This window comes from Marmota marmota, unplaced genomic scaffold (genome assembly GCF_001458135.2).
Source record: "Marmota marmota marmota unplaced genomic scaffold, marMar, whole genome shotgun sequence".
NCBI classification, from domain to species: Eukaryota; Metazoa; Chordata; class Mammalia; order Rodentia; family Sciuridae; genus Marmota; species Marmota marmota.
In genome coordinates, this window is record NW_026000249.1 from 6,532,438 (window position 1) to 6,559,816 (window position 27,379).

Here is a 27,379-nt window from a genome sequence, read left to right on the forward strand (position 1 = left end):
CGGGGGCCGCTATCCCTGGGCTGGCGAGCCCTGGGGCCCGCGGGGCGTGGTTGCTCGAAGCAGCAACAGCAGCGGTGGGATTGGGAGGGGGCAGGGAGGCTGCAGCCGCTTAGCCAAGCAAAATCTCAAAGCAAGAGAGGAAAATGGTTCCTATTCTCGAGAGATTACTGTGCCCTCAAAATCTTCCCCATAATCACGGACGTGCAACTCTCTGCACCCCGCAAATGTTCCCATCCAGACGACCAGCCTTTCCTGGGGCCCGGTCAGGCCAAGGCCGTGTTTGTCTGAGGCAAAGGGGACCTTTTGCAGAGGCCTTGGGCGTTTTCTGCCTTTGGTCGCCTGGCCACCCTCATTAGGCTCAATGTGAGGCCTATGATAGTACAGGCCTCCAGGCCGCTGATAGCCTGAAGCTGACTTAAATTACATTTTCATTTGTTCTCACGTTTGGACCTTAAAATGTTGGTTTGCGGCCTTTTGGCTTCAGGGATTTTGCTCCTGCACTGGTGTTCCCGTCGGCCAGGGCCCTGGTCCCTGCTGAGTCATTCTTGTCACCTGCAAGGGTTCCAGGGCGAGCCCACCCCAAGCTGGAAAGAACAAGGTTGGGCTGACCCTGACGGTTTACCTGAGTCCGCTCAGCCCAGAAGCTTAGCTCCTGAGGGGCTGGGTGGGGGGAGGTGGGGAGAAAGGGGGCAGCAAGGCCAGAAGGGGAATAGAAGAAATCGAGGGTCAGACCATACAGGATGAGGTGGTGGGAGGCGGCCGAGGTGTCTACGTGGAAAGGGAGCCGCAGTCTGCATCCAGGCTCCCCTTGGAAAAGCACCCCCGGAACATTTGCTGCCTTGATACTTTTCCAAGTGCCTTCATGCTCTTTAAAAGCAGCTGTGCAGATGCCGCTATGATGCCCACTTTTGTGATCGGGAAACAAACCTAGACCTTTCCCTAGTCTGTGGCACAACTAGTCACGTTCCTTAACAAAGAAACCTTACTGTCTTGTGTCTCTGGTTTCCCCTTCAATACAATTCATTATTCTAATGCCCTCCCTCCATGTTAGGTCCTGGAATCCTGTTAGTGACTAACGCTGAGGGGGTGGCTGGAGAGGGAAAATAGTTACAAGGGTGTTTCAGCGTACAGTCCTCATATTCTAGAACACTGGTTGCCAAACTTTTTCTAAAAGGTACTGGATAGGAAATATTTTAGGTTTGGGGGGCAACTAATTCATTCCGCTGTGTTATAGCGCAAAGGCAGCCATAGACAATGTGAAAAACCTGGCCCTGTTCCAGGAAAAGTATAGACACTGAAATTTGAGCTTCATATACTTTTCACGGATCACAAAATATTCTCTTGATTTTTTTCAACCACTCGAAAATGTACAAATCATTCTCAGCTCGAGGGCCATACAAAAGCATGTGGGTTAAATTTGGCCGAAATTCTGCAGTTTGTCCACCTTGTTCTAGAATAATTGTCCTACAGTTCTGCTTCAAAGAGAACTTAATGTACTCAGCAAGAGAAGACTTGGGAGATGATTTCCTGTCTCCCTTTAATATAGTTTACTCATTTCTGATAGGTACACATGATTTCCAAAACATATTAAACGTTTAAAGGACTGAGAAGAAAGAAATCATTTCAGACAATATGGCTTTAGATTCTCTATATTGTCTACCTCACTTAGGGCCAAAGAATAAAGTATGCATGGAGCAGATATTTGGGGAATTTCTTTTTTTTGGGGGGGAGAGGGAGGGCGGGGGTGGATACCAGGGATTGAACCCGCATGGAGCCACATCTCCAGCCCTTTTAACATTTTATCTATCTAGAGACAGGGTCACACTAAGTTGCTTAGGGGCACTCTAAATTGCTGGAGCCAGCTTTGAACTTGTTTGTGATCCTCCTGCCTCAGCCTCTTGAGCCACTGGGATTACAGGCATGCACCACCATGCCCAGCTAGTTGGGGAATGTATGAGAGGATTCATGTACTATCTGTCTTATACTTAATCTGAAAATACCATGTACAGAATATTTTGTTAGCTTTGGATTTTTTGTTATTGAATTTGTCAATTTTGTTTCTGTAACTTTTAGTTTTTTCCTCTTAAGGTGCTTTTTTTAAAAAAAATTTGTAGTTGTAGATGGACAGAATGCCTTTATTTTATTTACTTTTATATGGTGCTAAGGATTGAACCCAGTGCCTCACATAGGCTAGGCAAGCACTTTGCCCACTGAGCTACAGCTCCAGCCCCCATCAGGTGCTTTTTTGTGTAAAAATATAATAAGAAATCTCTCTCTTGGATTACTTAATGGTTCAGTTTTGTTTGCATTTCTCTCTTCAGCTCTGGTCTCTCTATTTTTTTGGGGGGGGGTCATTTTTTCTGTGCTTGTCTCTTTGTCTCTCCTGTACTCTGCTAAGTCTATTAAGTAAGGCACAAATATGTGTGCACAAGAGGCATGGATTATCTTAACCAAGGTACCTTAACCCTGTTGAGGTACCTTTGCCCAAGACTGCTTACCTCAAGGTTGCTTGTTCCAAGCCTGATGGTGTTTTGCAGATTAGTGCACAGTGCATATAAATTGAAACAAGTTATACAAAGAAGTGCTGATCTTTAATTGTGTGATGCACTCTGGTATTTTATTCCATTTTTAAAAAATACAGACCATTCTCTAAACTGATTTCATGATTACATTTTGTTACAACTTCGAAAAACATTAGTTCGAAAAACATTAGGATATTTTTAAAACCTCTAGCTCTCCCCCATCACCCTTTATAAGATAACATGTCCTCATCTGCCTCTACACGTAATTGCTTTCCATCCTCTTTATTTTGTTATTTTTGTTTTGTTTTGTTTTTCATAACATTTACCACCACCTGACAAGTGTTTGTTCCTCTATACTGGACTACAAATGTTTTCAGGCAAGATTTTAGTTTTGTTGTGCCCACAGTGCCTGGACCAGTGCTTATCGGATAGGAAGCCGAGGCAGGGTGGTGATGTTTCTTACTAACGTCACATAGCAAGTGAGTATTAGAAGTGGAATTTGAATTCAGTCTTGTATTTAGATAGCATGTGTGTTAGAACAAACTACTATTATTTATTTTAGTCACTATTCTGTGCAATGGATCATTAAAGCTTATTTCTCCTAACTGTAGAAAGAAAGAATACTGGTACATAGCTGCACATTGACTCTGTTCATTAGCAACCATATCTCACCAGTTCTGGGGCAAAAATCTTTGTCATTCAAAAAAGATTTTTCTGGAGTATCTATTGTGTGTTAAGTACTGTTCTGGGAATTGGAGACATATGGATGAATAAGACATCCAGAGATCCTGCTATTGGATACATTTTCTTTCTCTCTCTCTCTCTCTTTCTTTCATAGTGGGGATTGAGCCCAGGGCGCTTAACCTTGAGCCACATTCCCAGCCCTTTTTAAATATTTTGTTTAGAGACAGAGTCTCCCTAAGTTGTTTAGGGCGTTGCTAAATTACTGAGGCTGCCTTTGAAGTTTTGATCCTCCTGCCTCAGCCTCCTGAGCCACTAGGATTACAGGCGTGGGCCACCAGGCCCAGCTGATACATTTCTTTATTTTTTGTTTTTCTAGAAAAACAAAGTTCATTACAGAAAATCTGCAAATTATACACACAAAAGAAGAGCATAAAGAATACCAGTTTTAGGGGCTGGGGTTGTAGCTCAGTGGTAGAGCGCTTGCCTCGCATGCATGAGGCACTGGGTCTGATTCTCAGCACAGCATATAAACAAATAAATAAATAAAGGTCCATTAATAACTAATAAAATACTTTAAAAAAGAATACCAGTTTTAGCCAGGCATGGTGGTGCCTGTAATCCCAGCAGCTCAGGAGGCTAAGACAGGAGAATTGCGAGTTCAAAGCCAGCCTCAGCAATGGCAAGGTGCTTAGCAACTCAGTGAGACCCTGTCTCTAAATAAAGTACAAAATAGAGCTGGGGATGTGGCTCAGTAGTCAAGTGCCCTTGAGTTCAATACCCAGTACTCCCCCCACCCAAAAAATATCAGTTTTGTTTCTTATCAAATTGTTTTTCATCAAAATCATTAGGAGAAAATGAAAATTTACTAAATTGTTAATAGCCATTGTCTCTTGGTACTGATATATAGAAAATGATTATTTCTTCATATATTGCTCTATTTAAATTTTTATCCAGTGGAAACACATTACTTTTGTAAACCAAAATGGCCATACATTTTAGAAAAAATATATAAAGAAATGGTAGAGGAGTAATACAAATGAGAAGAGTTGTCTTAGTGTGATTGAATACTAAGTACTTAAATACTGTTTAATGTAATGTGCAAGGAGTTAAAGGAAAATACTGTAATAGAAAATACACTGTACTTGTTTGAACTTACTTTTTCATTTACTATTGTGATATTAAGTAAAGTGAAATAATTGTTTTGTATTTGTAAATGCATTAATATTTAACTTTTGTGAAGTGTCCCTCTGGATTTTAAAAGGCCAACTTACCCCTTCGTGCTAGCTGTTAATGTTAAGCCACACAAGCTCCACATTGGTGACAGTGAATAAAGGAAATGACCTAGGCTAGAATCACTGGGGCTTAGACTTAGAGTCACTGGGGCGTAGTAAATAAATATTTGTCAAATGAAATCTAATGAATAAGAAACTCCTCTTGGGCTTGGCCCAACCCAGAAGCAGAGATGAAATTGTTTTATATGTAAAACCTCCTTTTGCTGTGGGTGTACACCTGTAATCCCAGCTACTTGAGGCTGAGGCAAGAAGATGGCAAATTCAAAGCCACCTTCAGTAACTCAGTGAGACTCTGTGTCAAAATAAAAAATAAAAAGGGCTGGGAATGTAACTCAGTGGTAGGGCACTCCTGAGTTCAATTCCCAGTTCTGAAACAAACCTTCCTTAAATTTATTTTTAACTAACAAATAATTTCATATATTCATGGAGTACAACATGGTGCTTTGATATGTTTATGCTGTAGAATGATTAAATCAAGCTAGTTAACAAATTTATCACATCAGATACTTTCCTTTTTTATGATGAAAACATTTAAAATCTACTCTTCAATTTTTTCTTTTTTTTTTTTTGGTACTGGGGATTGAACTCAGGGGTACTCAACCACTGAGCCACATCCCCAGCCCTATTTTGTATTTTATTTAGAGTCAAGGTATCACTAAGTTGCTTAGTATCTTGCAGTTGCTGAGGCTACTTTGAACTCAGGATTCTCCTGTCTCAGCCTCCCAAGCTGCTGGGATTATAGGCATATGCCACCACATCTGGCTCTTATAGCAATTTTGAAATATAAGATGCATTATTATTTATTTTAGTCACTATTCTGTGCAATATATCATTAAAGCTTATTTCTCCTAACTGTAGAACCTTTAAAAACATTGTTGTGAGCCTTTACCCTAAGCATATTATTTACATTGCACTCTGTTTTCTCTTTTTTTGTGGGGTATGGGGGACTGGGAATTAAACCCAGACCTTCTGTGTATGATAGGCAAACACTCTATCACTGAGAGCATCACCCCCAGGCCAATGCATTCTTTTCATTCTTTTTTTTGCATTACTGAGGATTGAACCCAGGGGCTCTCTACTACCAAGCTATACCCTCAGCCCTTTTTATTTATTATTTTGAGACAAAGTCTCACTAAATTGCCCAGGCTGTCTTTGAACATGCAATCCTCCTACCTCAGCTTTCCCTCAGAATTACAGGCCTGCAACACTGTACCAGGCCCTGATGCATTCTTATTTATAACTGAAGACCTCTTCTAAAGTTCACTATAGTGAAAGTTTGTTATCATACCTAGTCACCATCCAATTTTTCTTTCTCCAGGAAACAGTATGCTACATTTCTTTTGGGTGAACTATTTTTCAACCAGTTATGGTTTGGGAGCACTGTCCATCAGGATGTCCTGCTCTCTGCCAGCCAAAGGGTAGGGACCTGACCCCAGCAGGCCACACCTTTCCTGGAATATGGATTCCATACAAGTATGCTGGGGAAGCACCCAAGTGGTGCAGCCCACTGTTTCCTGCTTCCTAGACCTCTGGAATGATTCAGATTTCCACACTTTCCAAATTTGCTCCTTTGATTTTGTAAGCTCATCACATCCTTACAAAGATGCCATATTTTGCTTAAGTTACCCCAAGTCCCTTTGTTGCTTTTTACCAAATAACTCTGATATTTGCCTAGCCTTATCCCATTCTCTCTCCAAGTCATTAACTCAGCCACAGATAGTCTTGAATAAGGGACGTGACCCTTAGCTGGAGAGGATATAGATAAGATACTAAAAAAATTTGCAGCCAGGCATGGTGCTGCATGCCTGTAATCCCAGCAATTCCGGAGGCTCATGCGGGAGGATCAAAAGTTCCAGGCCAGCCTCAGCAATTTAGTGAGGCCCTAAGCAACTTAGTGAGGCCCTATCTCAAATATCTAGATAGATAGATAGGCTGGGGATATAGCTCAAGGTAAAGTGCTTGGAGTTCAATCTCCAGTACCAAAAAATATAAAATTTTTTAAAAATTGCAGAATTTGGTTTGCAGTTGTATAAAAAAAGCTATGCTACTCTGGGAAACAGAAGCCATGCTAAGTATTTCAAAGAGAATGAGGAATTGGGTACCTAGGTATTAGAAAGCTGAAAGAAGAGATAGAAAACTCACATATTTGACATTTGTAACTGCTTCCTGTACCCCTAGAACTAATACTAACTGCAAAAAGCAGCTACCTCACCCGGCTGGTGGTGTGTATAAATCTTTTGGAGGCACTCCCCATAGCCACTGATCATATGTCTGAGGCACATACTGTTAGGCTTAGGCTCAGACCACCAAGGAAGGTACAGCTGGTTGGTGCTAATGCTGGGAAGGCTGCAAAAAAGTAGAGGCTGGAGCCATGAGGGCAGGGGCTGTTGGGGGAAGCCGGCAACAAGTAGTCCCTTCTCTCTTCTTCCAGTCTCCCAACAGAACCCTCCATTGATAGGACCTAAAAGGAAAACTCTCTGCATGGGAGTTTGGGAAAAGCAGTTTGTGACCCTTAGCACCACAGAATGGAATAAAAAAGATCAGCATAGACAGCAGGTAAATAACCAGCACAAAAACACACTTCACTTTTAAGAGGATCAGTAATGGTTTTTGAAACAACATTTTGTCTTTTGCTTTTTGTTTTTATTTTGGTACTGGGGAATAAACCCAGGGGTGCTTAACCACTGAGCCACATCCCCAGCCCTCAAGAATGGTTTTTGAAAATAGAATTCCCTAGTAAATTGGAACATTTAAATGTATCTATGGCTGAATGTAAATTACATCATTATTGTACTATGCTGAAAGACCTAAAGGCACAGAATTCAAACCTACAACATGTTCTCTGGCCCTTAGTGATGGCATATGGGTATATTGATTGGAAAATTTGTCTCCCAGTACATATCTATGAGGTACAGGAGGTACAGCAAAATTGTTCAGTATGATTATTACAAAGAGGAAATGGCCATTGATGTAAAGCTATCATAGTCATTAAAGGATCTGTAATTGTAAAGTCACTTACAAATTCCTACTGAGAATTGCTTTTTGGAGTAGGTTAGAAGTGGGCTAAGGATATAGCTGAGTGAGAGAGTACTGTGAGGCCCTGAGTTCAATTCCAAGCAGTGCAAAAATAAAAATAAAAGAGTTAGAAGAGAAATTAGAAATTTATTATATAATTCAAAAAATACTTCAAAATCTCTTAAGGGAAATTGTACATATTTCCAATGTATAGATCTATTAAGCCAACATATTTTATTTGAAAATTTTGCAAAATTGGGCTGGGGTTGCGCCTCAGCAGTAGAGTGCTCACCTAGCACATGTGAGGCTCTGGGTTCGATCCTCAGCACCACATATAAATAATTAAAATAAACGTATTGTGTCCACTTACAACTATTTTTTTTTAATTTGCAAAATTACCAATCATATGAGAATAATCAATCAGAAGGAAAATTATACTAATAGCAAATTATACTAGTAGCAAAACAAAATGACAAATACATCTATGAATGTTCACAGCACCTTTATTTGTAGTAGCCCAAAAGTGAAATCAACTTGTCCTTCAACTGGTGAATGGTTAAACAAACTGTGATCCATATATGCCAAAAATACTACTCAACAATTAAAAGGATGGAACTTTTTTGTTGTTTGATACACAACAACTTGGATGCAACTCCAAGGAATTATGCTAAGTAAGAAAAAAAGCCGATTCCAAAGGTTTATGTACTTTATGATTCCATTCACACAACTTTTTTTTTTTTTTTGGTACCAGGATTGAACCCAGGGGTGCTTAACCACTGAGCCACATCCCCAGCCCTTTTCTTCATGTTTTATTTTGAGACAGGGTTGCACTAAGTTGCTGAGGCTGGCTTTGTACTTGTGATCCTCCTGCCTCAGTTTCCAGAGCCACTGGGATTACAGGTGTGTGCCACCACTGCTGGCCATGTAACATTTCTGAAATGACAAAAGTTTAGAAATGGAGGACAGACTAGTACTGCCAGGTTTTAGGGTTTGGCTGGGACAGTGTGGTAAGGTGGGTGTAGTTATAAAAGGGAAAATTGAAAAATCCTTCTGCTTTTAGTATTGGAACTGTTCAGTATCTTGACCTGTTGTGGTAGATACATGAACCCACACAAGTCGTAAAATTGTATAGCACTCCCACACAAATGAGTACAAATAAAATGGGAAATCAGAATCAGATGAAATGGATTGTATCATATTGATAACCTGGTTGTAATATTTTTATATGATACTATAGTTTTGCAAGATGTTACCTTGTGAGAAACTGTGGAAAGCATACTTTCTCTATAATATTTCTTGAAACTGCATATGAATCTACAATCACCTCAAATTTTTTAATTAAAAATTAAGATTTCACAAGTAACTCTTTTCTCAACCCAGATGGGTACTTGGATTTATTTTTCTAGGTAGTAGGTGTAATGTTAAACTGAAAAGGCTGGGACTCAGGTAAATTTCCCCAGTTGGAATTGGACTTTCTCATTACCGAGTGGGTGTATCTCAGAACCAATGTTTTCAATCCACTGGTTGTTTCATTGTAGATTTAGAAGAAATTCAGGATCTGAAAAAAAACCTCAAATAAGAAAAAATAGTTCCACTAAGAAATGTGGATTTTGTGTTTCATTCATTATAAATTGAGAAGAAATTCAGGGTTTGGGAAAAAAAAAAACAAGAAATATGGATCTTCCTTTTTTCCCCTTTAACATTAGTTATATGATGAAGACTAGAGTGGAAAACTGTTCTTGCTTCCAAACAAACAGGAGCATTGTATGATGTCAAGCCTTTCATAAGAAGCATGAACACTTTATTAATGATTCTTAGTAGAGAAAGAATTTTAAACTTACTAGATGAAATTAAGAACAGGTAGTATAATTAGATCATCTTTGTTTTCTGGAATGGTTGCTGAGGGCCATGGGTTCGAAGATGCTGGGAACACAGGGCAGATTTACCAAAAATTGAGAGTGATAGAAATTGCCAAAAATGGGAAATGTTGAGCATTGTTATGATTAGATTGGTGAACTAATTTGATTTAGAATAAAAAAGCTTTTTCACACACACACAAAAAAAATTAAGATTAAGCCAGGAGTGGTAGTGCATACCTGTTATGCCAGGCTGAGGCAGGAAGATCTCAGGTTCAAAGCCAGCCTCAGCAAAAGCAAGGCACTAAGCAATTCAGGGAGACCCTGTCTCTAAGTAAAATACAAAAGAGGTCTGGGGATGTGGCTCAGTGGTTGAGTGCCTGAGTTTAATCCCTGGTAACCTCCCCCCACCCCCAAAATGGTATGTATGGCCAGGTGTGGTGGCACACATCTGTAATCCCAGCTACTGGGGAAGCAGGAGGACCACAAGTTCAAGGCCAGCGTGGGCAATTTAGCAGGATCTTGTATCAGTATAAAAACGGGGTGGGGGTATAGCTCAGTTTTAGAGTACTTACCTAGCATGTGGGAACCCCTTGGTTCAATCCCTAGTACTGAAAAAAAAAAGTGTGCTAGGCTGCGGATGTAGTTTCATGGTAAGGTACATGCTTTAAGCTGGGTACCATGGCACATGGCTGTAGTCTGAGCTACTTGGGAGCTAACATTTATTGAACATTTACTATGTACCAAATGCTTTACTATACTAATTTGTCTCACGATATTAATAATAATATGATCATTATTAATCATTATTATTATCAAACCCATTATACAGTTGAGGGAATTGAGGCTTGGAAACTTGCCCACAATCTCATAGCCTGTCTCTGAAATGCTTAAACAACCAGGTCATGTGACTCCAGAGATAATTTCCTTTAACACTAAACTGAAAGAACTGACATGAAAAGAATAGCTGGATGTTGGGCTGGGGATGTGGCTCAAGCGGTAGCGCGCTTGCCTGGCGTGCGTGCGGCCCGGGTTCGATCCTCAGCACCACGTACAAACAAAGATGTTGTGTCTGCCAAAAACTAAAAAATAAATATTAAAATTCTCTCTCTCTCTCTTTGCAAAAAAAAAAAAAAAGAACACCTGGATATGTTGCTAAAAAGCTCACCCTCTTTGGGACTGGGGATATAGCTTTGTTGGGTAAAGTGTTTTGCCTTGCATGCATAAGGCCCTGGGTTCAATCACCAGCACCAACGGAAAAAAAAAAAAAAAAAAATTCACCCTCTTTGACAAAAGCAAGCAAAGACAACTCAATGAATGAAGGAAAGTTTTTTTTTTTCAACAAATCACATTTACATACAACTGCTGGGGATCCAGCCAGGGGCCTCCTGTATGCTAGGCAAGTACTAAAAAGTTGAATCTTGATGTGGGCCTTACAACTTTTCACCAAAATTAACTCAAAAGGGATAAAAGACCTGAATGTAAAACCTAAAAGTATGAAATTCCTAGAAGATAACATAGGAGAAAATCTGAATGACTTTGGGTTCGATGATGTCTCCTCAGAGATAACACAAAAGCACAATCCATGAAAAAATTGATAAATTTGATTCCATCAAAGTTAAAAACTTTTGCTTTGCAAAAGACATTGTTGAGAGAATGAGACAACAAGCTACAGACTGGGAAAAATATTTGGAAAACGCTTATCTAATAAAGGACTGGTGTTCAAAATATATAAGCAACTCTCATAACTAAATAAGAAAACAAACAACCCTATTTAAAAAATGGGCAAAGGAGGGGCTGGGATATAGCTCAGTGGTAGAATGCTTACCTACCTTGTCTAAGGCTCTGGGGTAGAGTCCCAGCACCAAAAACCAAAAACAAAAGATAAAGACGCCTTATTAAAGAAGATTGAGATGGCAAATAAGCATATGAAAAGATGCTCCAAGCCAGGCTGCTAGCATGTCTCTGCAATCCTGGTGACTTGCAGGGCTAAGGCAAGAGGATCACAAGTTCAAAGCCAGCCTCTGCAAAAGCGAGGAATTAAGCAATTTAGCCTGTCTCTAAATAAAATACAAAAAAAGGGCTAGGGATTTGCTCAGTGGTTAAGCACCTCTGGGTTCAATCTCTGGTACAAATAAATAAATAAAAAGCCTAAGCCTTGTTTTCCTCATCTCTGAAATGAGGAGTAGGACTAGATCTTGGAATGAAATCCTTTCCCTATAAAGTAGGCATTAAATTGTCTTTTTTAAAAAATTTTGTAGTAGTAGATGGACAGAATGTCTTTATTTTGTTTCATTTTTATGTAGTGCTAAGGATCAAACCCAGTGCCTCACACATGCAAGGCAAGTGTTCTGCCATTGAGCTACTGCCCCAGTCCTTAAATTGCCTTTTAATCTCTTGTTATTTTTCTTTTTAAAAATTTTTTGTAGTTGTAGATGAACAGCATGCCTTTATTTTATTTGTGTATTTTTTAATGTGGTGCTAAGGATCGAACCCAGTGCCTCCCACGTACAAGGCAAGTGCTCTGCCACTAAGCTACACAGCCCCACCCCAATCCCTTATTATTTTTCTATGTCCCTGCCATGAGACTTTTAATGATTTCATTGATATATTGGCCAAGCTAGCATCATTTGGCTGTGGGTGTTCTGGCAAAGAATAGACTCAATCAAAATTTTAAAACATTTTATCTTTAGCAAATCTTTTTGGTGCTCTTAAAAGTAAAAAACTTTTGGGAAAAGCTGTTTCTTATGTCTATCAAATGGCTTCTGTTCATGTTAGTTTGAAAGTCATTTTGCATATTCATCTATGATTTGGGCTTCAGTGGCCCAGAAAATATGATTTCAAGTTAGAGTAAATATGCTAACTCTGGGGGAAATCTTAATTATATTATGATTTTAGTGAACTCATTAGCCATATCTTGTAATTGAACAGCTCAATAATTTAGTCTTAACTGAAAACACAAATTTAAATAATAATATAAATTGGTCACAGGGACCTTGTTGTGTTATCCTGATATGAAATAAAAAGTTATTCAAGAGCATCATGGCCATATAAACTCTGCCACTCTAACTTCCTGTTGCGAGGGAACGTACAACATTTTTATAAGCCACCATGCCCAATGTTCCCTACAGATAGTCATAATAATAAATGTTTTTTGTTTGTTCATTTTTGCTGTGCTGGGGATTGAACCCAGGGCCTTGTATATGTTGGGCTTACATTCTACCACTGAGCTATGCCCTCGACCCCTGACAGTCATAAATGTTTGGTGATGATGTTTAATGAGTAAAACTGAGTGGATAAAGAGGTATAAGACAATAGACTGAAACAATTAGCAAATACCTTAATGTATACTTAAATGTTCTTTAAATTGTAAATGTGAAAAGGCATTGTGGTTGATTTTTTTTTTTTTTTGGTACCGGGAATTGAACACAGGGGCACTTAACCACTGAGCCACATCCCTAGTTCCTTTTTGTATTTTATTAGAGACAGGGTCTCACTAAGTTGCTAAGGCTGGCTTTGAACTCGCAATCCTCCTGCCTCAGCCTCCCAAGCTGCTGGGGTTATAGGTGTGCACCACCATACCTGGCTTGTGTTTGATTCTTTTTTTTTTTTTTAATATTTTTTTAGTTGTAGACAGACACAATACCTTTATTTTATTTGTTTGCTTTTACATGGTACTGAGGTTCAAACCCAGGGACTCACACATGCAAGGCAAACACTCTACCAGCTGAGATACACCCCCAGCCCCTTGTGGTTGATTCTTTTTAGATTAATTAATGAGGAGTCAGGGCAACTTGCTCAGATGGAACACTGACCTTAAATTTACACTAAATACTATTTATTACTATATAAAAATTAGTATTGTTTTTCTCAGAGTGGCTGTTAACATAAGGTATTTTTGCTTATGTTATATTAATTTTTCTATTTTAATCAAGAAAGAAGAGACTTCCCCATGTACCAATTTACTCCCATTCTAGAAAGGAGGTGTGTGTGTGTAGATAGATAGCTTATAGTAGTGGGTTTTAAATTGTTTTCTTGGTTGCAAACCACAGTAAACATACATTTTACATTTGCCTATCTATCCTATCTATCTGATACTGAAACAAATTTCTCATAAAGCAGTACTTTTCCTTATGTTAATACACTCTGATCTGATTTGTACTATTTCATTTTTTTAAAAGTGCTGCCATGACGACCTTTTAATTTGATTCCACAAATGAGCCAATATTGGTGGTTTGAAAAATGTGGCTTGAAGAGGTCCAGATGAAATATTGCAGCAAAAAGACCAAATTATCACATGTAGAATAAAAATGCACTAACAGGAGATTTTCGCCATTTCACTTCTGCATCAATATAAAAATTTAAAACCAGTATACCGTAGACTGTTTCTGGGTAGTGGGATTGAAAGATAAAGGCTTATTCCAAGCTGTTTGAATTTTTTTTCACATGTATAACTTCTATAGTTAAAAAAAAAAGAAAGTCTAACAGGATGTAGCTATTTACTTTAAGGAGCTGATGTATTTTCTAAAAGTTATGTTTTTAAAAAAATATTTTTCTAGCTGTAGATGGACACAATATCTTTATTCATTTTTATGTGGTGCTGAAGATTGAACCCAGTGCCCCACACGTGAGAGGCAGGCGCTCTACCACTGAGCCACAGCCCCAGCCCTTCTAAAAGTTATGTTTTATAAAAATATAGTGAAAATTGTGAATAGCAGGAATGTGCATTTATAGGGTATTAGGTGCATAATTTGTAAATTATTCATGGCATATACTGTGTGACCAATAAAAATGACTATGTGAGCCAGGTGTGGTGGCTCACACCAGTAATCCCAACTACTCAGGAGGCTGTTGCAGGAGGATTGCAAATTTGAGGTCAAAGCAATTTAGTGAGACTGGTATAAAAAATCATATAAAGATTTAACTCAATTGTTCTCAACTAGGGGAAATTTTGCTTCCCTGGGGACATTTGGCAATGCCTGGAGACATTTTGGGTTGTTATAACCCGGGGTTGGGAACAACTGGCAACTAGGAGGTAGAGGTTAGGGATGCTAGTAAATATCCTTCAACATACATGATAAAGAATAATCTCCAAATATCAACAATGCTGAGGCTGAGAACCTTAGTTTGGTCAAATGGCAATATCTCTGTGGAAGCTTTGCCTCATGCTTTATATGTGTAAATAATCTTTTTTCTTTCTTTCTTTTTTCTTTTTGGTACTAGGGATTGAATTCCCAAGGCTCCTGCATGCAACGCAAGCACTCTACATTTTATCTATACCTCTCATACTTGGAGTAATTTACATTCATGATTTATTCTCTTCCTAGGTGAAAGCTGTTTTTTATAAGTGAATATGTATATGGTTCATCTCTGTATACCCAATAATATAAGACAGTCACCAAACTAAATTTTCAATAACTCAATATAAAAATGGGCAAAGGATCTGAATATACATTTCTCCAATAAATGTGTACAAATATATTAGTGAAATTATATTGTTATAATGTGTGTATGTATGGATATAACAACAAAATCCACCATTGTGTACAACTGTAATATGCCAGTTTAAAAATGTGGAAAAAAAGATATGCAAATGGCCAAAAAGCACATAAAAAGGAAAAATGTCAATCAAACCAAAATGAGATGCTATTTCCCACACACAAGGATAGCTACAATAAAAAATACAGACAGTGCTGGGTTGTGGCTCAGTGGTAGAGTGCTCGCCTAGCACATGTAAGGCGCTGGGTATGATCCTCATCACCACATAAAAATAAATAAATAAAATAAAGGTATTATGTCCAAATACAACTAAAAATATATTTAAAAAATACAGACAAGGGCTGGGGTTGTGGCTCAAGCGGTAGTGCGCTCGCCTGGCATGCGCGGGGCGCTGAGTTCGATCCTCAACACCACATAAAAAAATGAAATAAAGATATTGTGTCCACCTAAAAACTAAAAAATAAATATTTAAGAAAATTCAGACAATAATAAATTTGGTGAGAATGTGAAGAAACTGGAACCTTTATTCCTTGCTGATGGGAATGTTAAATGGGGTAGCAGAATTGGAAAACAGTTTAGCAATTCCTGAAAAAGTTTTGAGTGCAATTCTCCCAAGAGAAACTAAAACAAATTCACACAAAAAGTTATACATGTTTATAGCAGCAGTGTTCCCAGTCGCTAAGAATTGTAAACAATCCAAGTGTCTATTAGTTGATAAACAGATAAATAAAAGGTGGTATATCCATACAATGAAATATTATTTTGTGATAAAAAGAAAGTACCAATACATGCTACAACCTGGATGAATCTTGAAAACGTTATACTAAACGAAAGAAGCCAGGCACACAAAAAGCACGTTATCTGATTCCATTTATATGAAATGGCCAGAATAGATCAAATCCAGAGACACAAAGTAGATAAGTGATTGACTGAGTTGGGAGGTTTGGGGGAAATTGGGCAGTGACTGGTGATTTGTCCAGGATTCTTTTAGGGGGATGTAACTGTTTTAAAATTAGATTTTGAATATACTAAAAAGCTAGTCACTTTTACACTTTAAATGGGTGAAATGTATAGTATGTGAATTATAGCTCAGTAGAGGGGAAAAAAAAGAGAGAAAAAGCAATACTGTAATTGCTCCCTGGAATGCAGTGAGCTCAGATAAATTCGGAAAGTTAGTGGTTCAGCGTGTACCTGGTTTCCAAAAACATTCATTGTGAAACCCCTGACTGATGAGTTTCAGCTGTATTAGGAGGGATGTGACTTGGCACTTCCTCCCAGACAATGTACTGACCCTAGTACACACGTAGGGGCTCAATCCAGCTGTTGCACTAAGCAAGCTCTGCGTGACGAAAGGACCCGGAAGCTGCACCTGACCTCAGGGCCAGACCCCAGGAGGAAGCTTCTTTTTGGCCATGTGCACTGATTACTACGTGTCTTTTGAAGCCGAGTCGGCGGAAATACCACTATGTTTAAGAGGGCCTTATATTTAGCTATATTAGTTAAGTGATTTCTCTTTGGGTGCAGGATTATGTGTGATCTTTTTTTCTTTGTATTTCTCTGTGTTTTAAGATTTTTCGCGTGCGTGTGTGTGCGGATGTGTAAGTGACATATTGATATTGTCTTAAGAAAATAAACTTTTACAACGAGATTAAGCTCTCCCCGCCAATATCAAGGGGCCCTTAGTGAGGCTGGAATGCCAGGCAGAAGCGTCAGCTGTCGCAGGGCCTCCCAGGCTCCCAGCATCCTGTGGCCTAGAGGCTTGGCAACAGCAACACTCCAGCGCCCACTGCTCCGCGGGAAGCCCCGCCTTGCGCCACGATCTCCATTTTTATTGCGCAAGCGTGAAAACGGGGTGGGGGAGGTGGAGCATAAACCTTGGGGCTCAGAAAACAGGCAGGCTGAGTTTAGGTGTCAGCTGTTTAAGGGAGGGCCTGTAAGGCCCGAGGGCCCAGCAACAAAAAACAGGGGTCCCCTTCATGCAGCGGGAAGTGGAGTCTCAGTTTAGCCCTTCTACTCTCCATAGAGGGAGCCGTAGGTACCCGTTTGGGTTTTTTTTTTTTTTTTTTGCCAGCTACCTACCAGGCACCGTGGGTCATTTGTTGAATAATCCTTGTCTGGCCACACTTTTAAAGAGCTATATAGTTCCATCCTTTGTTTAAATGTCTTTACGGTACAAGTGTAGGTAATTCACAAAATATTGAGATATAGAAATAATTTCATTACGTGGTACAATCTTCTCAAACATATTTTCCTTAGTAATCTCTATAGAGTTCGGTATGCATACACTATATCATGTCACCTTTCTTTCCAGTGTGAGATTGTTAAAGATTTCTAAGATGTCCCTTTTATAAATGTACAGCTTCACCCCAGTAAACGAACACTCGTTCCTACCTCTCGCCACAGGAGGGCGCACAAATACATTAGTCAAGTGATGTATGTTTGGCATAAAATGTTGGGACATACTTGAGCTAGGAAAAGAAAAACAAGAGCAGTGTTAAACTCTTACTAGTTTAGAGCAGCATTGTCCAATGAACCTTCCTGCGACGATGGAAATGTTCTGTACCTTTGTTTCCCAGCATATCAATCACTAGCCACAGCCATGCATGAATATTAAGTTCTTTTTTAAAAATATTTTTTATTTGTCACTGTACCTTTATTTTATTTATATGTGGTGATGAGAATTGAACCTAGTGCTAGGCAAGCGCTGTACTGCTGAGCTACAACCTTAGCCCGAATATTAAGCTCTTGAAATGTAGCTACTGTGACTGAGGAAATGAATTTTTTTTCCATGCTAGGGGTAGAACCCAGAGCCTCACTCATGCTAAGCAAGTTCCCTACCACTGAACTACACCCCCAGCCCTAAATTTTTAATTTCACTTAATTTTATTACAAATTTAGATAGCCACATAGACTAGTGGATACCATACTGAATTGCACAAGTCTTTGAACTTTGTACTCTATAGCAAGGTGGTTTTTCTGAAAGGCTTTACCAAGATGGCATCTAAATGAATAATAGCAATAACTTAAGACGTGAAGGAGACTAACATTGATATTCCCACTATTGGCTAGTTTCCGTGCCTGGCATACTTACATACCCATCTTGTTTAATGCACGATGTACTTGAAAGATGGTTATTAGTATGCCCACTTTGTAAACCAAGAAGCAAACTCAGAGAGATGAAGTAACTGGTCCAAAGTCACTGGTAGTCATTAAGCCAGATATAATCATCTAACATTTATTGAGAACTGACACTGCTAATAAATATATCAGCTAGTCCCTGGAAACCTATGATGGAAACCAGTGCTTGATTTGGGGACTTTTTAGCAGATGCATTAAGATGCTGTTCTAAATAGCATCTTCTGATCTATCAGAGAGTGATTTATACCCTGTCTCAAAATAAAAAATAAAAGGGCTGGGGATATAGCTCAGTGGAACAGCACCCATGGGTTGAAAAAAAAAATAGTTCCACAATGGCTGATTTCAAGCTATGGACATAACATCAAGAGCCTTGTATAATTTCTTAAAATTTCAGTTAGCTTTCAAGAGTTGTTATGCCCCTATTTCATCCAGCAAACCACCACTTGGTACAGATCTGATTATTTCATTCTCCTACCAGAATCCTATTATGGTTCCTAGTTGTTTCCAAGGTTAAATCCAACTTCTCCATCTTGATATTAAAGAACAGAGGTTGAGCCAGCCTCAGTGGCTCACGCCTGTAATCCCAGCAACTCAGGAGGCTGAGGCAGGAGGATCACGAGTTCAAAGCCAGCAAAAGCAAGGTGCTAAGCAACTCAGTGAGACCCTGTCTCTAAATAAAATAGGGCTGGGGATGTGGCTCAGTGGTCGAGTGCCCCTGAAGTTTATGAAGTTTGTGGTCCCTCTTTAAGAACATCTAAAAAATTTAGCCAGGTGCATGAAGTAAAATCAAGAATCAATAAATGGAATGTAATCAAAACTAAAAAGCTGCTTCACAGAGAGAAATTAGTTTCAACCTACCTCTCAACCTTATCTGATCTCACCCTTATACGTTTTTATTTTTGTTTCTGACCCTCTGCTTCTGTGGGTCTGGCTGGTTCTCTATCACACAGACACATATACACATTTCCTGAGCTCTGTGTACTAGGCGTGTTCTAGGTACTGGGGATCCAGAAGTGAACAAAACTGACAAAAAAGCCTATCCTCATGGCTTTACATTTCTAGTGGGGTGGAGCAGACAAAGCTAAGAAGCCTGTATGTACGTTGGATGGTTGTAAAGCACCAGGAATTTTCTTCTGACTTCCAGAACCTCCTGGTGTGACAACCCAAGAAGAATACAAGGTTTTTTATGTATATCCCCATCAAAAATGCACAACTCAATCTGATCAAAAGAAATTATTATACAAATCCATATTAAAGGACCTTCTGTAGTGTAGAACAACTGGCTCATATTCCTCACAACCATCAATGTCAAGAAAGGTCAGAAAGGTTGAGAAACTGTTTCAGATGAAAAGACATTGAAGAGACATGACAACCAAATGCCATGTATACAAATGGATTGGGTCCAGCCTTGGACATTATTGGCATAGTTGGAAAATGTTGACTATGAACTGTAGATTTTAAATAGTATGATATCAACATTAAATGTCCTGATTCTTGTAATTGAATTATGGTTATGTAAGAGAAAATTCTTATTTTTGAAAAGTACACTCTGAGGTATTTAGGGGGTAAAGGGACATCTTTTTATGTTTTATATTTATTTTTTTATTGGTGCATTATAATTATACACAATAGCAGGATTCATTATGCCATACTCTTTGATCTACACTATCTATCTGTCTTAGAGAATAATAAAGCAGATGTGGCAAAATGTTAAATGAATTTGAGTAAAGGGGATATATGGGAATTCTTTCTACTATTCTTACAACTTTTCTGTAAGTCTGAAATTATTTCACAAATAAAAACCTTGAAGAAGGTAACTACAATTTTAGAATTCTAGATAAAGGAAATGGAAGTTGGAATCTTTATAGCAGATATCTCCTTTACTCTTTTTTAAAGTAGGATTTTTTTTAACCTTTATTTATTTGTTTATTTTGATGTGATGCCGGGGATCAAACCCAACGCCTCACACATGCTAGGCAAGCGTTCTACCACTGAGCCACAGCCCTGGCCCCCTCTCCTTTGTTTTTGAAATAAACATGAGTGTTATCAAATAGTCATCTTTCTACAATAACAAGAGGAGAATAAATCATTAACTTTTGGATTGCTTTGAACTTGCAGTTCCCATTTATATCTCAAATATACTAGCTTTGATGGAGTAGGCAATTAATAAGGTACAAACAGTTATAAGTTCAAATGACAAACAACCTGTTTAATTGTTTGAATGGACAGACATTTTCAAGGAAAAATTACTTCATGTAAGAGGAGCATGTTATTAATAATCAAAGTACCTCCATATACAGGCACACAATTTATGTGTTTTTACAGTGCTAGAATTTAGCATAGGACTTTTTTTTTTTTTTTGGTACCAGGGATTGAACTCATGGGCACTTTACCACTGAGCCACATCCCCAGCACTATTTTGTATTTTTTGTTTACAGACACGGTGTCACTGAGTTGCGTAGCACCTCACTTTTGCTGAGGCTGGCTTTGAACTCATGATCCTCCTGTCTCAGCCTCCCAAGCTGCTGGGATTACAGGTGTGTGCCACAATGCCAGGACATTGAATACATAGGACTTTGAATACAATTGTAGTTGGTTGACTTTGAACCATGGCTGCTTGTTGGAATCACCTGGGGGATTTTTTTCTTATAGGTGAATTTTTGCTCTATGAGCTTCTCAAACTCTCTCTTGCTCAGTAATTCCCAAGATGAAACACGCTTCCGAAAAGTATTCAGCCAACACAGATGATGTTATTAATAGGGATAGGGATCAATTACACAAAGAAGTCAGTGAATCTCATTATAGCAAATCCTATTGCTGTTGCCATGGCAATCTTCTGAAATTCTTTGCTGTTAGGTTTGGTGCATCTTTTTATGTTTTATATTTATTTTTTATTGGTGCATTATAATTATACACAATAGCAGGATTCATTATGCCATATTCATATATGCATATAACATAAACCTAGGAAAGTTTCAAAAATGCTGACACTTGAGTCCTGGCTCCCAGATTTTTACTTAATTGGTCCATGGTGCATCATAAGATCATGAATTGCACCCCAGAGATTCTAACGTGTGGTCAAGGAGAAGAGCTGATCTAGAGTCTTTTTCTTTTTTGGATAATCATAATAACATAAGATGTTGCAGAACAGAGATGACTCAGCCTGTGAAGGCAGCATCTTGGGAAGGTGATATGGTCAGCAAAGATCACCTCTCCTTCCTCTTCCATAGAATTTTCTTTCCCTAGTACTTTTAAAAAATTTCTTACATACATGACAATAGTGGAATGCACTACATTCATAATTATCCATTCACAGCACAATTTTCGTAACTCTCTATATAAAGAATGTTCATGCCAAATTATGCCATTATACATGGACTCTTTTTTTGCATTAGAATTCTTATGTTATTTTTTACCTTGAAATTTATTTATTTTTTATTCATACATTCTTCCTCCTAGACTGCTCATTCCTGGAGCACAGTATTCATAGAAAAATTATATTTTTGTGAAGTAAGATAAAAGGACCCCTACTCTGAGGTCTTGGGAGATCAGTCACTGGCTTTTAGCTCTTTCTCTAGTACATTTTTAGCTTTTTCTTGAAAATATATAAGAGTACATGTACACGGTAGTTGTTCACATATATGTTGAAGAAATGCTAAAATGTTTACAAGAGACTAGAAGAAAATAAACCAAAATGTTAACAGTGGTACCTCTGGTGCATAGGCGTATGGGTGATTTTTTTTTTCATTTTAGCATTTTATATGAATATGTATTAATTTAAAAGTGTTTAAGACTAGAAGCTAAATATTAAATGTGGAGAGCAGTGACAGTGATTAATCGGGAGACCAGTGCCTGAGATTGGGGTCCCTGATGACTTCATGGCTGTGGCATGCTTGGTGACTGGGAAAGTTTCTGTGCCAAGGTGTAGGATGCCCGGTTGCTATGGCAATGCCCTCCATGGGGTGACTCTGTTGGGAGAGTTTTATCGGCTTTGACCTTGCTCTCAGGCACTCAGTTCCTGGGAATGAAGGAACTTCCTTGCTGAGATAACCACAATGTTTCACCAATTCCGCTGCTCCTGAATCTGCCCGTGAATTAGTAACTTTAAACAATGGGCCTTCTTGAGAGCTGCACAATGCTCCTAAGGTTGCACATTGCAACTGTAGAATGTAACTGAGGAAATACCTGCATACTGTTGCTAACTTTCATGAATACAAAGAATAATACTTGCGTAGTCTTTAATCTAATTAATGAGACATATAATAATAAAGATTGCTGGTGTAATTCTTTAGACCTGTTTCCCTATCAGAGAGCAGTGCTCTACCTGACCCCAGCTTTATCTTCAAGATCTGCGTATGTGACTCTTTATTTTTTCTAATCTCCCCTCACCCCTCGTCGGAACCTGCTAATTTGGCCATGCTGGTCACAGCAATTAAATATGCTTCAATTAATGAAGTCATGATGATTACTCAAAATCAATTGAGGTGGGCGTGGTGGTGCAAGCCTGTAATCCCAGCATCTCGGGAAGCTGAGGCAGGAGGATCTTGAGTTCAAAGGCAGCAATTTAGGTACTCGGCAATTTAATGAGACACTGTCTTAAAATAAAAAGAGCTAGGGATGTGGCTCAGTAGTTAAGTGCCCCTGGGTTCAATCCCCAGTACCAGAAATTTTTTTTTTTTTTAAATCCATGGGTCATTTTGGTGGATGTTGGGAAACCAAATGATTATTTTTAAAGCTGGTAAAATAAAGGGAAAGAAACAACATTTATCCAGCTTTCCTCAGTGAATGGTACTTCAAAATACTGCATTTGGTCTATCCATTCACCAGTTGGTGACATGTTTTGTTTCACTTTGGGAATGTATCTAGGAGTGGAATCACTAGGTTGAATGGTAAATTTTTGTTTAATTTAAAAGTAAACAGTGAAAACCATTTTCCAAAGCAGCTGCACCACTTTATGTTCCCATCAGCAAAGTATGAGGTTTCCAATTTCTTCACATTCTTGCCAAAATTTGCTGTCATCCCTTTTTTTTTTAATTCATAGCAATACTTCCATTGTTTTTTTTTTTTTCTTTCAGTACTGGGAATTGGACCCAGTGGCACTTAACCACCGACTACCTACTACCCTCCTCCATTTTTTGTAGTACTGTGGATTGAGCACAGGGGAGCTCTACTACTGAGCTATATCCCCAGGCCTTTTTATTTTTATTTTGAGACAAGGTTATGGTTTGAGTTTTAGGTGTCCCCTAAAAGCTCATATACAATGTAGCAATGTTCAGAGGTGAAATGATTAGATTATGAGAGCTATAACCTAATTCACTTGATAGATTAGTAATTTGAAAGGATTACTGAACTGGGTGGTCACAGTAGGCAGGTAGAGTGTGACTGGAGGAAGTAGGCCACTGGGGGCATGCCTTTGGGGTTTGTATTTTGTCCCTAGCACCTTGAACCCTCTCTGCTTCCCAGAAAAACTATACAGCTTTACTAGGCCACACCTTTCCACCATGATGTTCTACTTTACCTCAGGCTAAGATAATGATGTTGGCTGACCATGAACTGAACCTCTGAAACCAAGAGCCAAAATAAACTATTCCACTAAGTGTAGTGGCGAACACCTGTAATACCAGCAGCTCAGGAGGCTGAAGCAGGGGAATCACAAGTTCAAAGCCTGCTTCAGCAATTTAGTGAGGCCCTAAGCAATTCAGTGAGACCCTGTGTCTAAATAAAATACAAAAAAGGGCTGAGGATGGGGCTCAGTGGTTAAGTGCCCCTGAGTTCGATACCCAGTACCAAATATAAAAAATAAATTCTTCCTCCTCGAAGTTGTTCTTGTCAGGTGTTTTGGTCACTGTGACATGAAGCTGATTAACACAGCGTCTGGCTAAGTTGCGGAGTCTTGATGAGAACTTGATCCTCCTGCCTCAGCCTCCTGAGTTGCTGGGATTACAGGCATGGGACTCCACGCCCAGTGACTTTGTATTATTATTTTTTAATATTTTTTTAGTTGTAGAGGGACACAATACCTTTATCTCATTTATTTATTTGTTTTTATGTGGTACTGAGGACCGAACCCAGTGCCTCGCACGTGCTAGGCAAGCACTCTACTACTGAGCTACAGCTCCATGTTATATTAAGTTGAAAGAGTTATATATTCTAGATATAAGTTCTTTCTCTGATATATGACTTGCAAATATTTTTCCTGTGTCTGGATTATCTTTTGCACTTTCCTTAGTGCAAAATTTTCAATTCTGATGAAGTCCAACTTGCCAATTCTTTAAATTTTTTTTTTTTTTTTTTTTTTTTTTAGTGTAGATACTCTAGTTGTTTGATTTTGGTATACACTTACTTTCTTTTTTTTTTAATATTTATTTATTTTTTTAGTTTTCGGCGCACACAACATCTTTGTTTGTATGTGGTGCTGAGGATCGAAGCCGGGCTGCACGCATACCAGGTGAGCGCGCTACCGCTTGAGCCACATCCCCAGCCCTTAACATTTTTTTTATTGGGCTGGAGTTGTGGCTCAGCGGTAGAGCGCTCACCTCAATTGTGCGAGAACCTGGGTTCCATCCTCAGCACCACATAAAAATAAATAAGTGAAATAAAGGTATTGTGTCCAACTACAACTAAAAATAAATAAATATTTTAAAAAATTTTATTAGTGGGGCTGGGGTTGTAGCTCAGTGGTAGAGCGCTTGCCTAACACATGTGAGGCACTGGGTTAGATCCTCAGCATCACATAAAAATAAACAAATAAAATAAAGGTATTGTGTCCATCTGTAACTAAAAAAATAATAAAAATTTTTATTGGTCCATAATAGTTACATAGAATAGTGGGTTTCATTGTGGTGTATTTGTACAGGCACATGATATGCTTTGAGCAATTTCATTTCCCAGTAACTCCCCTTGCCTCCTTTCTCCCTCTCCCTAATGTCTTTCTACCCAAGTGGTCTCCCTTCTATTTTCATGGGATCTTCTTTTTTCCCTTTTTTCCTGTCTTCTACATGTAAGAGAAAACATGACCTTTGACTTTCTGAGTCTGACTTATATCACTTAACATGATGTTCTCCAGTTCTAGCCAGTTTCCTGCAAATGACACAATTTTGTTCTTCTTTATAGCTGAATAAAACTCTGTTATGTGTGTAATATATATAAAAAACATTTTCTTTATTCATCTGTTGACAGATACTTTGGTTGCATAACTTGACTATTGCAAATTGTGCTGCTATAAACATGGGTATGCATATATTGCTAAAGTATGCTAACTATAGTACTTTGGGATAAATACTGAGGAGTGGTTATAGCTAGATCATATGTTGGTTTCATTCCTAGTCTTTTAAGAAAATGCCAGACTAAAATAAAAAAAGAAAAAAGAAAATGTCAGACTGGTTTCCATTGTGGTGATAATTTATAACCCTACCAATAGTGTATGAGTTCCTTTTTCCCACAATTTGCCAGCATTTATTTGTATTCTTTAATTTTAATTAAAAAATATTTTGAGACAGAGTCTTTCGAAGTTTCTCAGGTTGGCCTCAAACCTGTGGTCCTCCTGCCTCAGCCTCCCAAGTCAATGGAATAACAGGCATACACTACCACACCCAGCATATTATTTGTATTCTCACTGCTTGCCTTTCTAACTAGAGTGAGATGAAATCTCAGTGTGGTTTTGATTTGCATTTCCCTGATAGTTAAAGATGTTAAACTATTTTTCATATAGTTTTTGGCCATTTGTGCTTCTTTTGAGAAAAGTTTGTTGATCAACTGTTTGTTTAATAGTTTTTTGTGCTTTTGGTATTATGTCTAAGAACCCTTTGCCTAATTCAAGGTCATAAAAATGCACTCCTCTATTTTCTTGTAAGAGTTTTAAAGTTTTAGCTTTAACATTTAGGTCCATGATCCATTTTGTATTAATTTTTTTAATATGGTGTGAGGTGAAGGCCTGACTTCAGTCACAGCACCATTTATCACAGCACCATTTATTATGGAGACCATTCTTTCCCCATTTGATGGTATTGACATCTTGTCAGAAATCAATTGGCCACAGATGTTTGGATTTATTTCTGGAGTCTCGATTCTCTTCCATTGATATATATGCCTATCCTTATACCAGTGCCACACTACCTTGATTACTATAGCTTCAAGTGAAAGTAAAAGTCCTCGACATGCCCAGAGACTGTGGCATGACATGGCCCCTTCCTACTTTTCCAGACTCTTCCAGATCACTCCCTTTCACTCTTTCCACTCTTGGCACTTTGGCTCTTCCTCTTTCGCCTATTAACCTATGCTCTCTCCTAGCAAATGACTTCCTCTCTTCCCTTCTCTCTGCCTGGAAAACTATCTGTGCATGCTGTAGATCTCAGTTCAAGTGTTACTTCTTCAGTTAATCTTTCCCTGACCTCCCTGACCCTGTCACATACCCTATTGAAAGCTGTCATGGAGTATGTGCTTGTGTAATTGTTTAAGCAACATCAGATTTCCCTTTCAGATGGTAAACTCCAGTAGGAAAAGACTCTGATTTTATTTTGGGGGGTAGGGTACCCTCCCTATTCCTGGCTGCTATATTGTGCTGCTATAAACATGGGTATGCATATATATATAGGAATATATTAAATTAGTGAATAAATTAATGATTTCGTGAATTAGGCCTACTCCACCAGGATGGTTTATGTCATGGCCACAGGCTGTGCCTTAACTATTTTGCTGCTGAGCTTACAAAATTTTATTTAGGATTTAGCATCTCTATTTATAAGTTATATTGTCTGGTATTTTCTACTTTTCAGGCTTGTATCAGCCATGGGTGTCACATTTATGACACATTTATCATTTAAATAGAATTTAATATAAAGAATCTTTTTTAAAAAAACTTCAGAGAATGGCACTTTTTTTTATCGACTTGATTTTTTTGCCATGATTTTCTATTGATTCATCCAAGATGGTATCATTGTCTTCAATAGTGACCAGAACCTTCTTGCCCACCAGATTAAGGGCACATACCATTTGGCCTCACCAACGTTCACAGTAAGCATATCCAGTGTGAGAATGGTGCCTTCTGGAATTTTCACTTTGACCACCACTGACTTGCCCAGCTTCTCATTGCAGGCCGTCTCACAGGGCAGCAGCTGCTTGGTTGCAGAGCCCAGTGCCCTCTCTACAAGGCACACGGACTGCACCAGGTCAGCCAGTTCTCCGGGCAGAGAATCTTTTTTTAAATATTTACTTTTTTAGTTGTAGTTGGACACAATATCTTTATTGTATTTATTTATTTTTATGTGGTGCTGAGGATCGAACCCAGAGCCTCTCATGTGCAGGGCTAGGGGGCTAGTGCTCTACTGCTGATATATATTATATATATATATATATATATATATATATATATATA

The 27,379-nt window shown here is 38.6% G+C and overlaps 1 long non-coding RNA gene across 1 annotated transcript; it reads left to right on the forward strand.

Annotated features, from left to right (window-relative positions):
- Positions 1-8,862: 8,862 nt before the first annotated feature.
- LOC125614107 lies at positions 8,863-24,537 on the forward strand. Its single transcript, XR_007344743.1, has 3 exons — positions 8,863-9,373; positions 13,351-13,355; positions 24,528-24,537. It is a non-coding gene; the product is annotated as an uncharacterized LOC125614107 (long non-coding RNA).
- Positions 24,538-27,379: the final 2,842 nt, after the last annotated feature.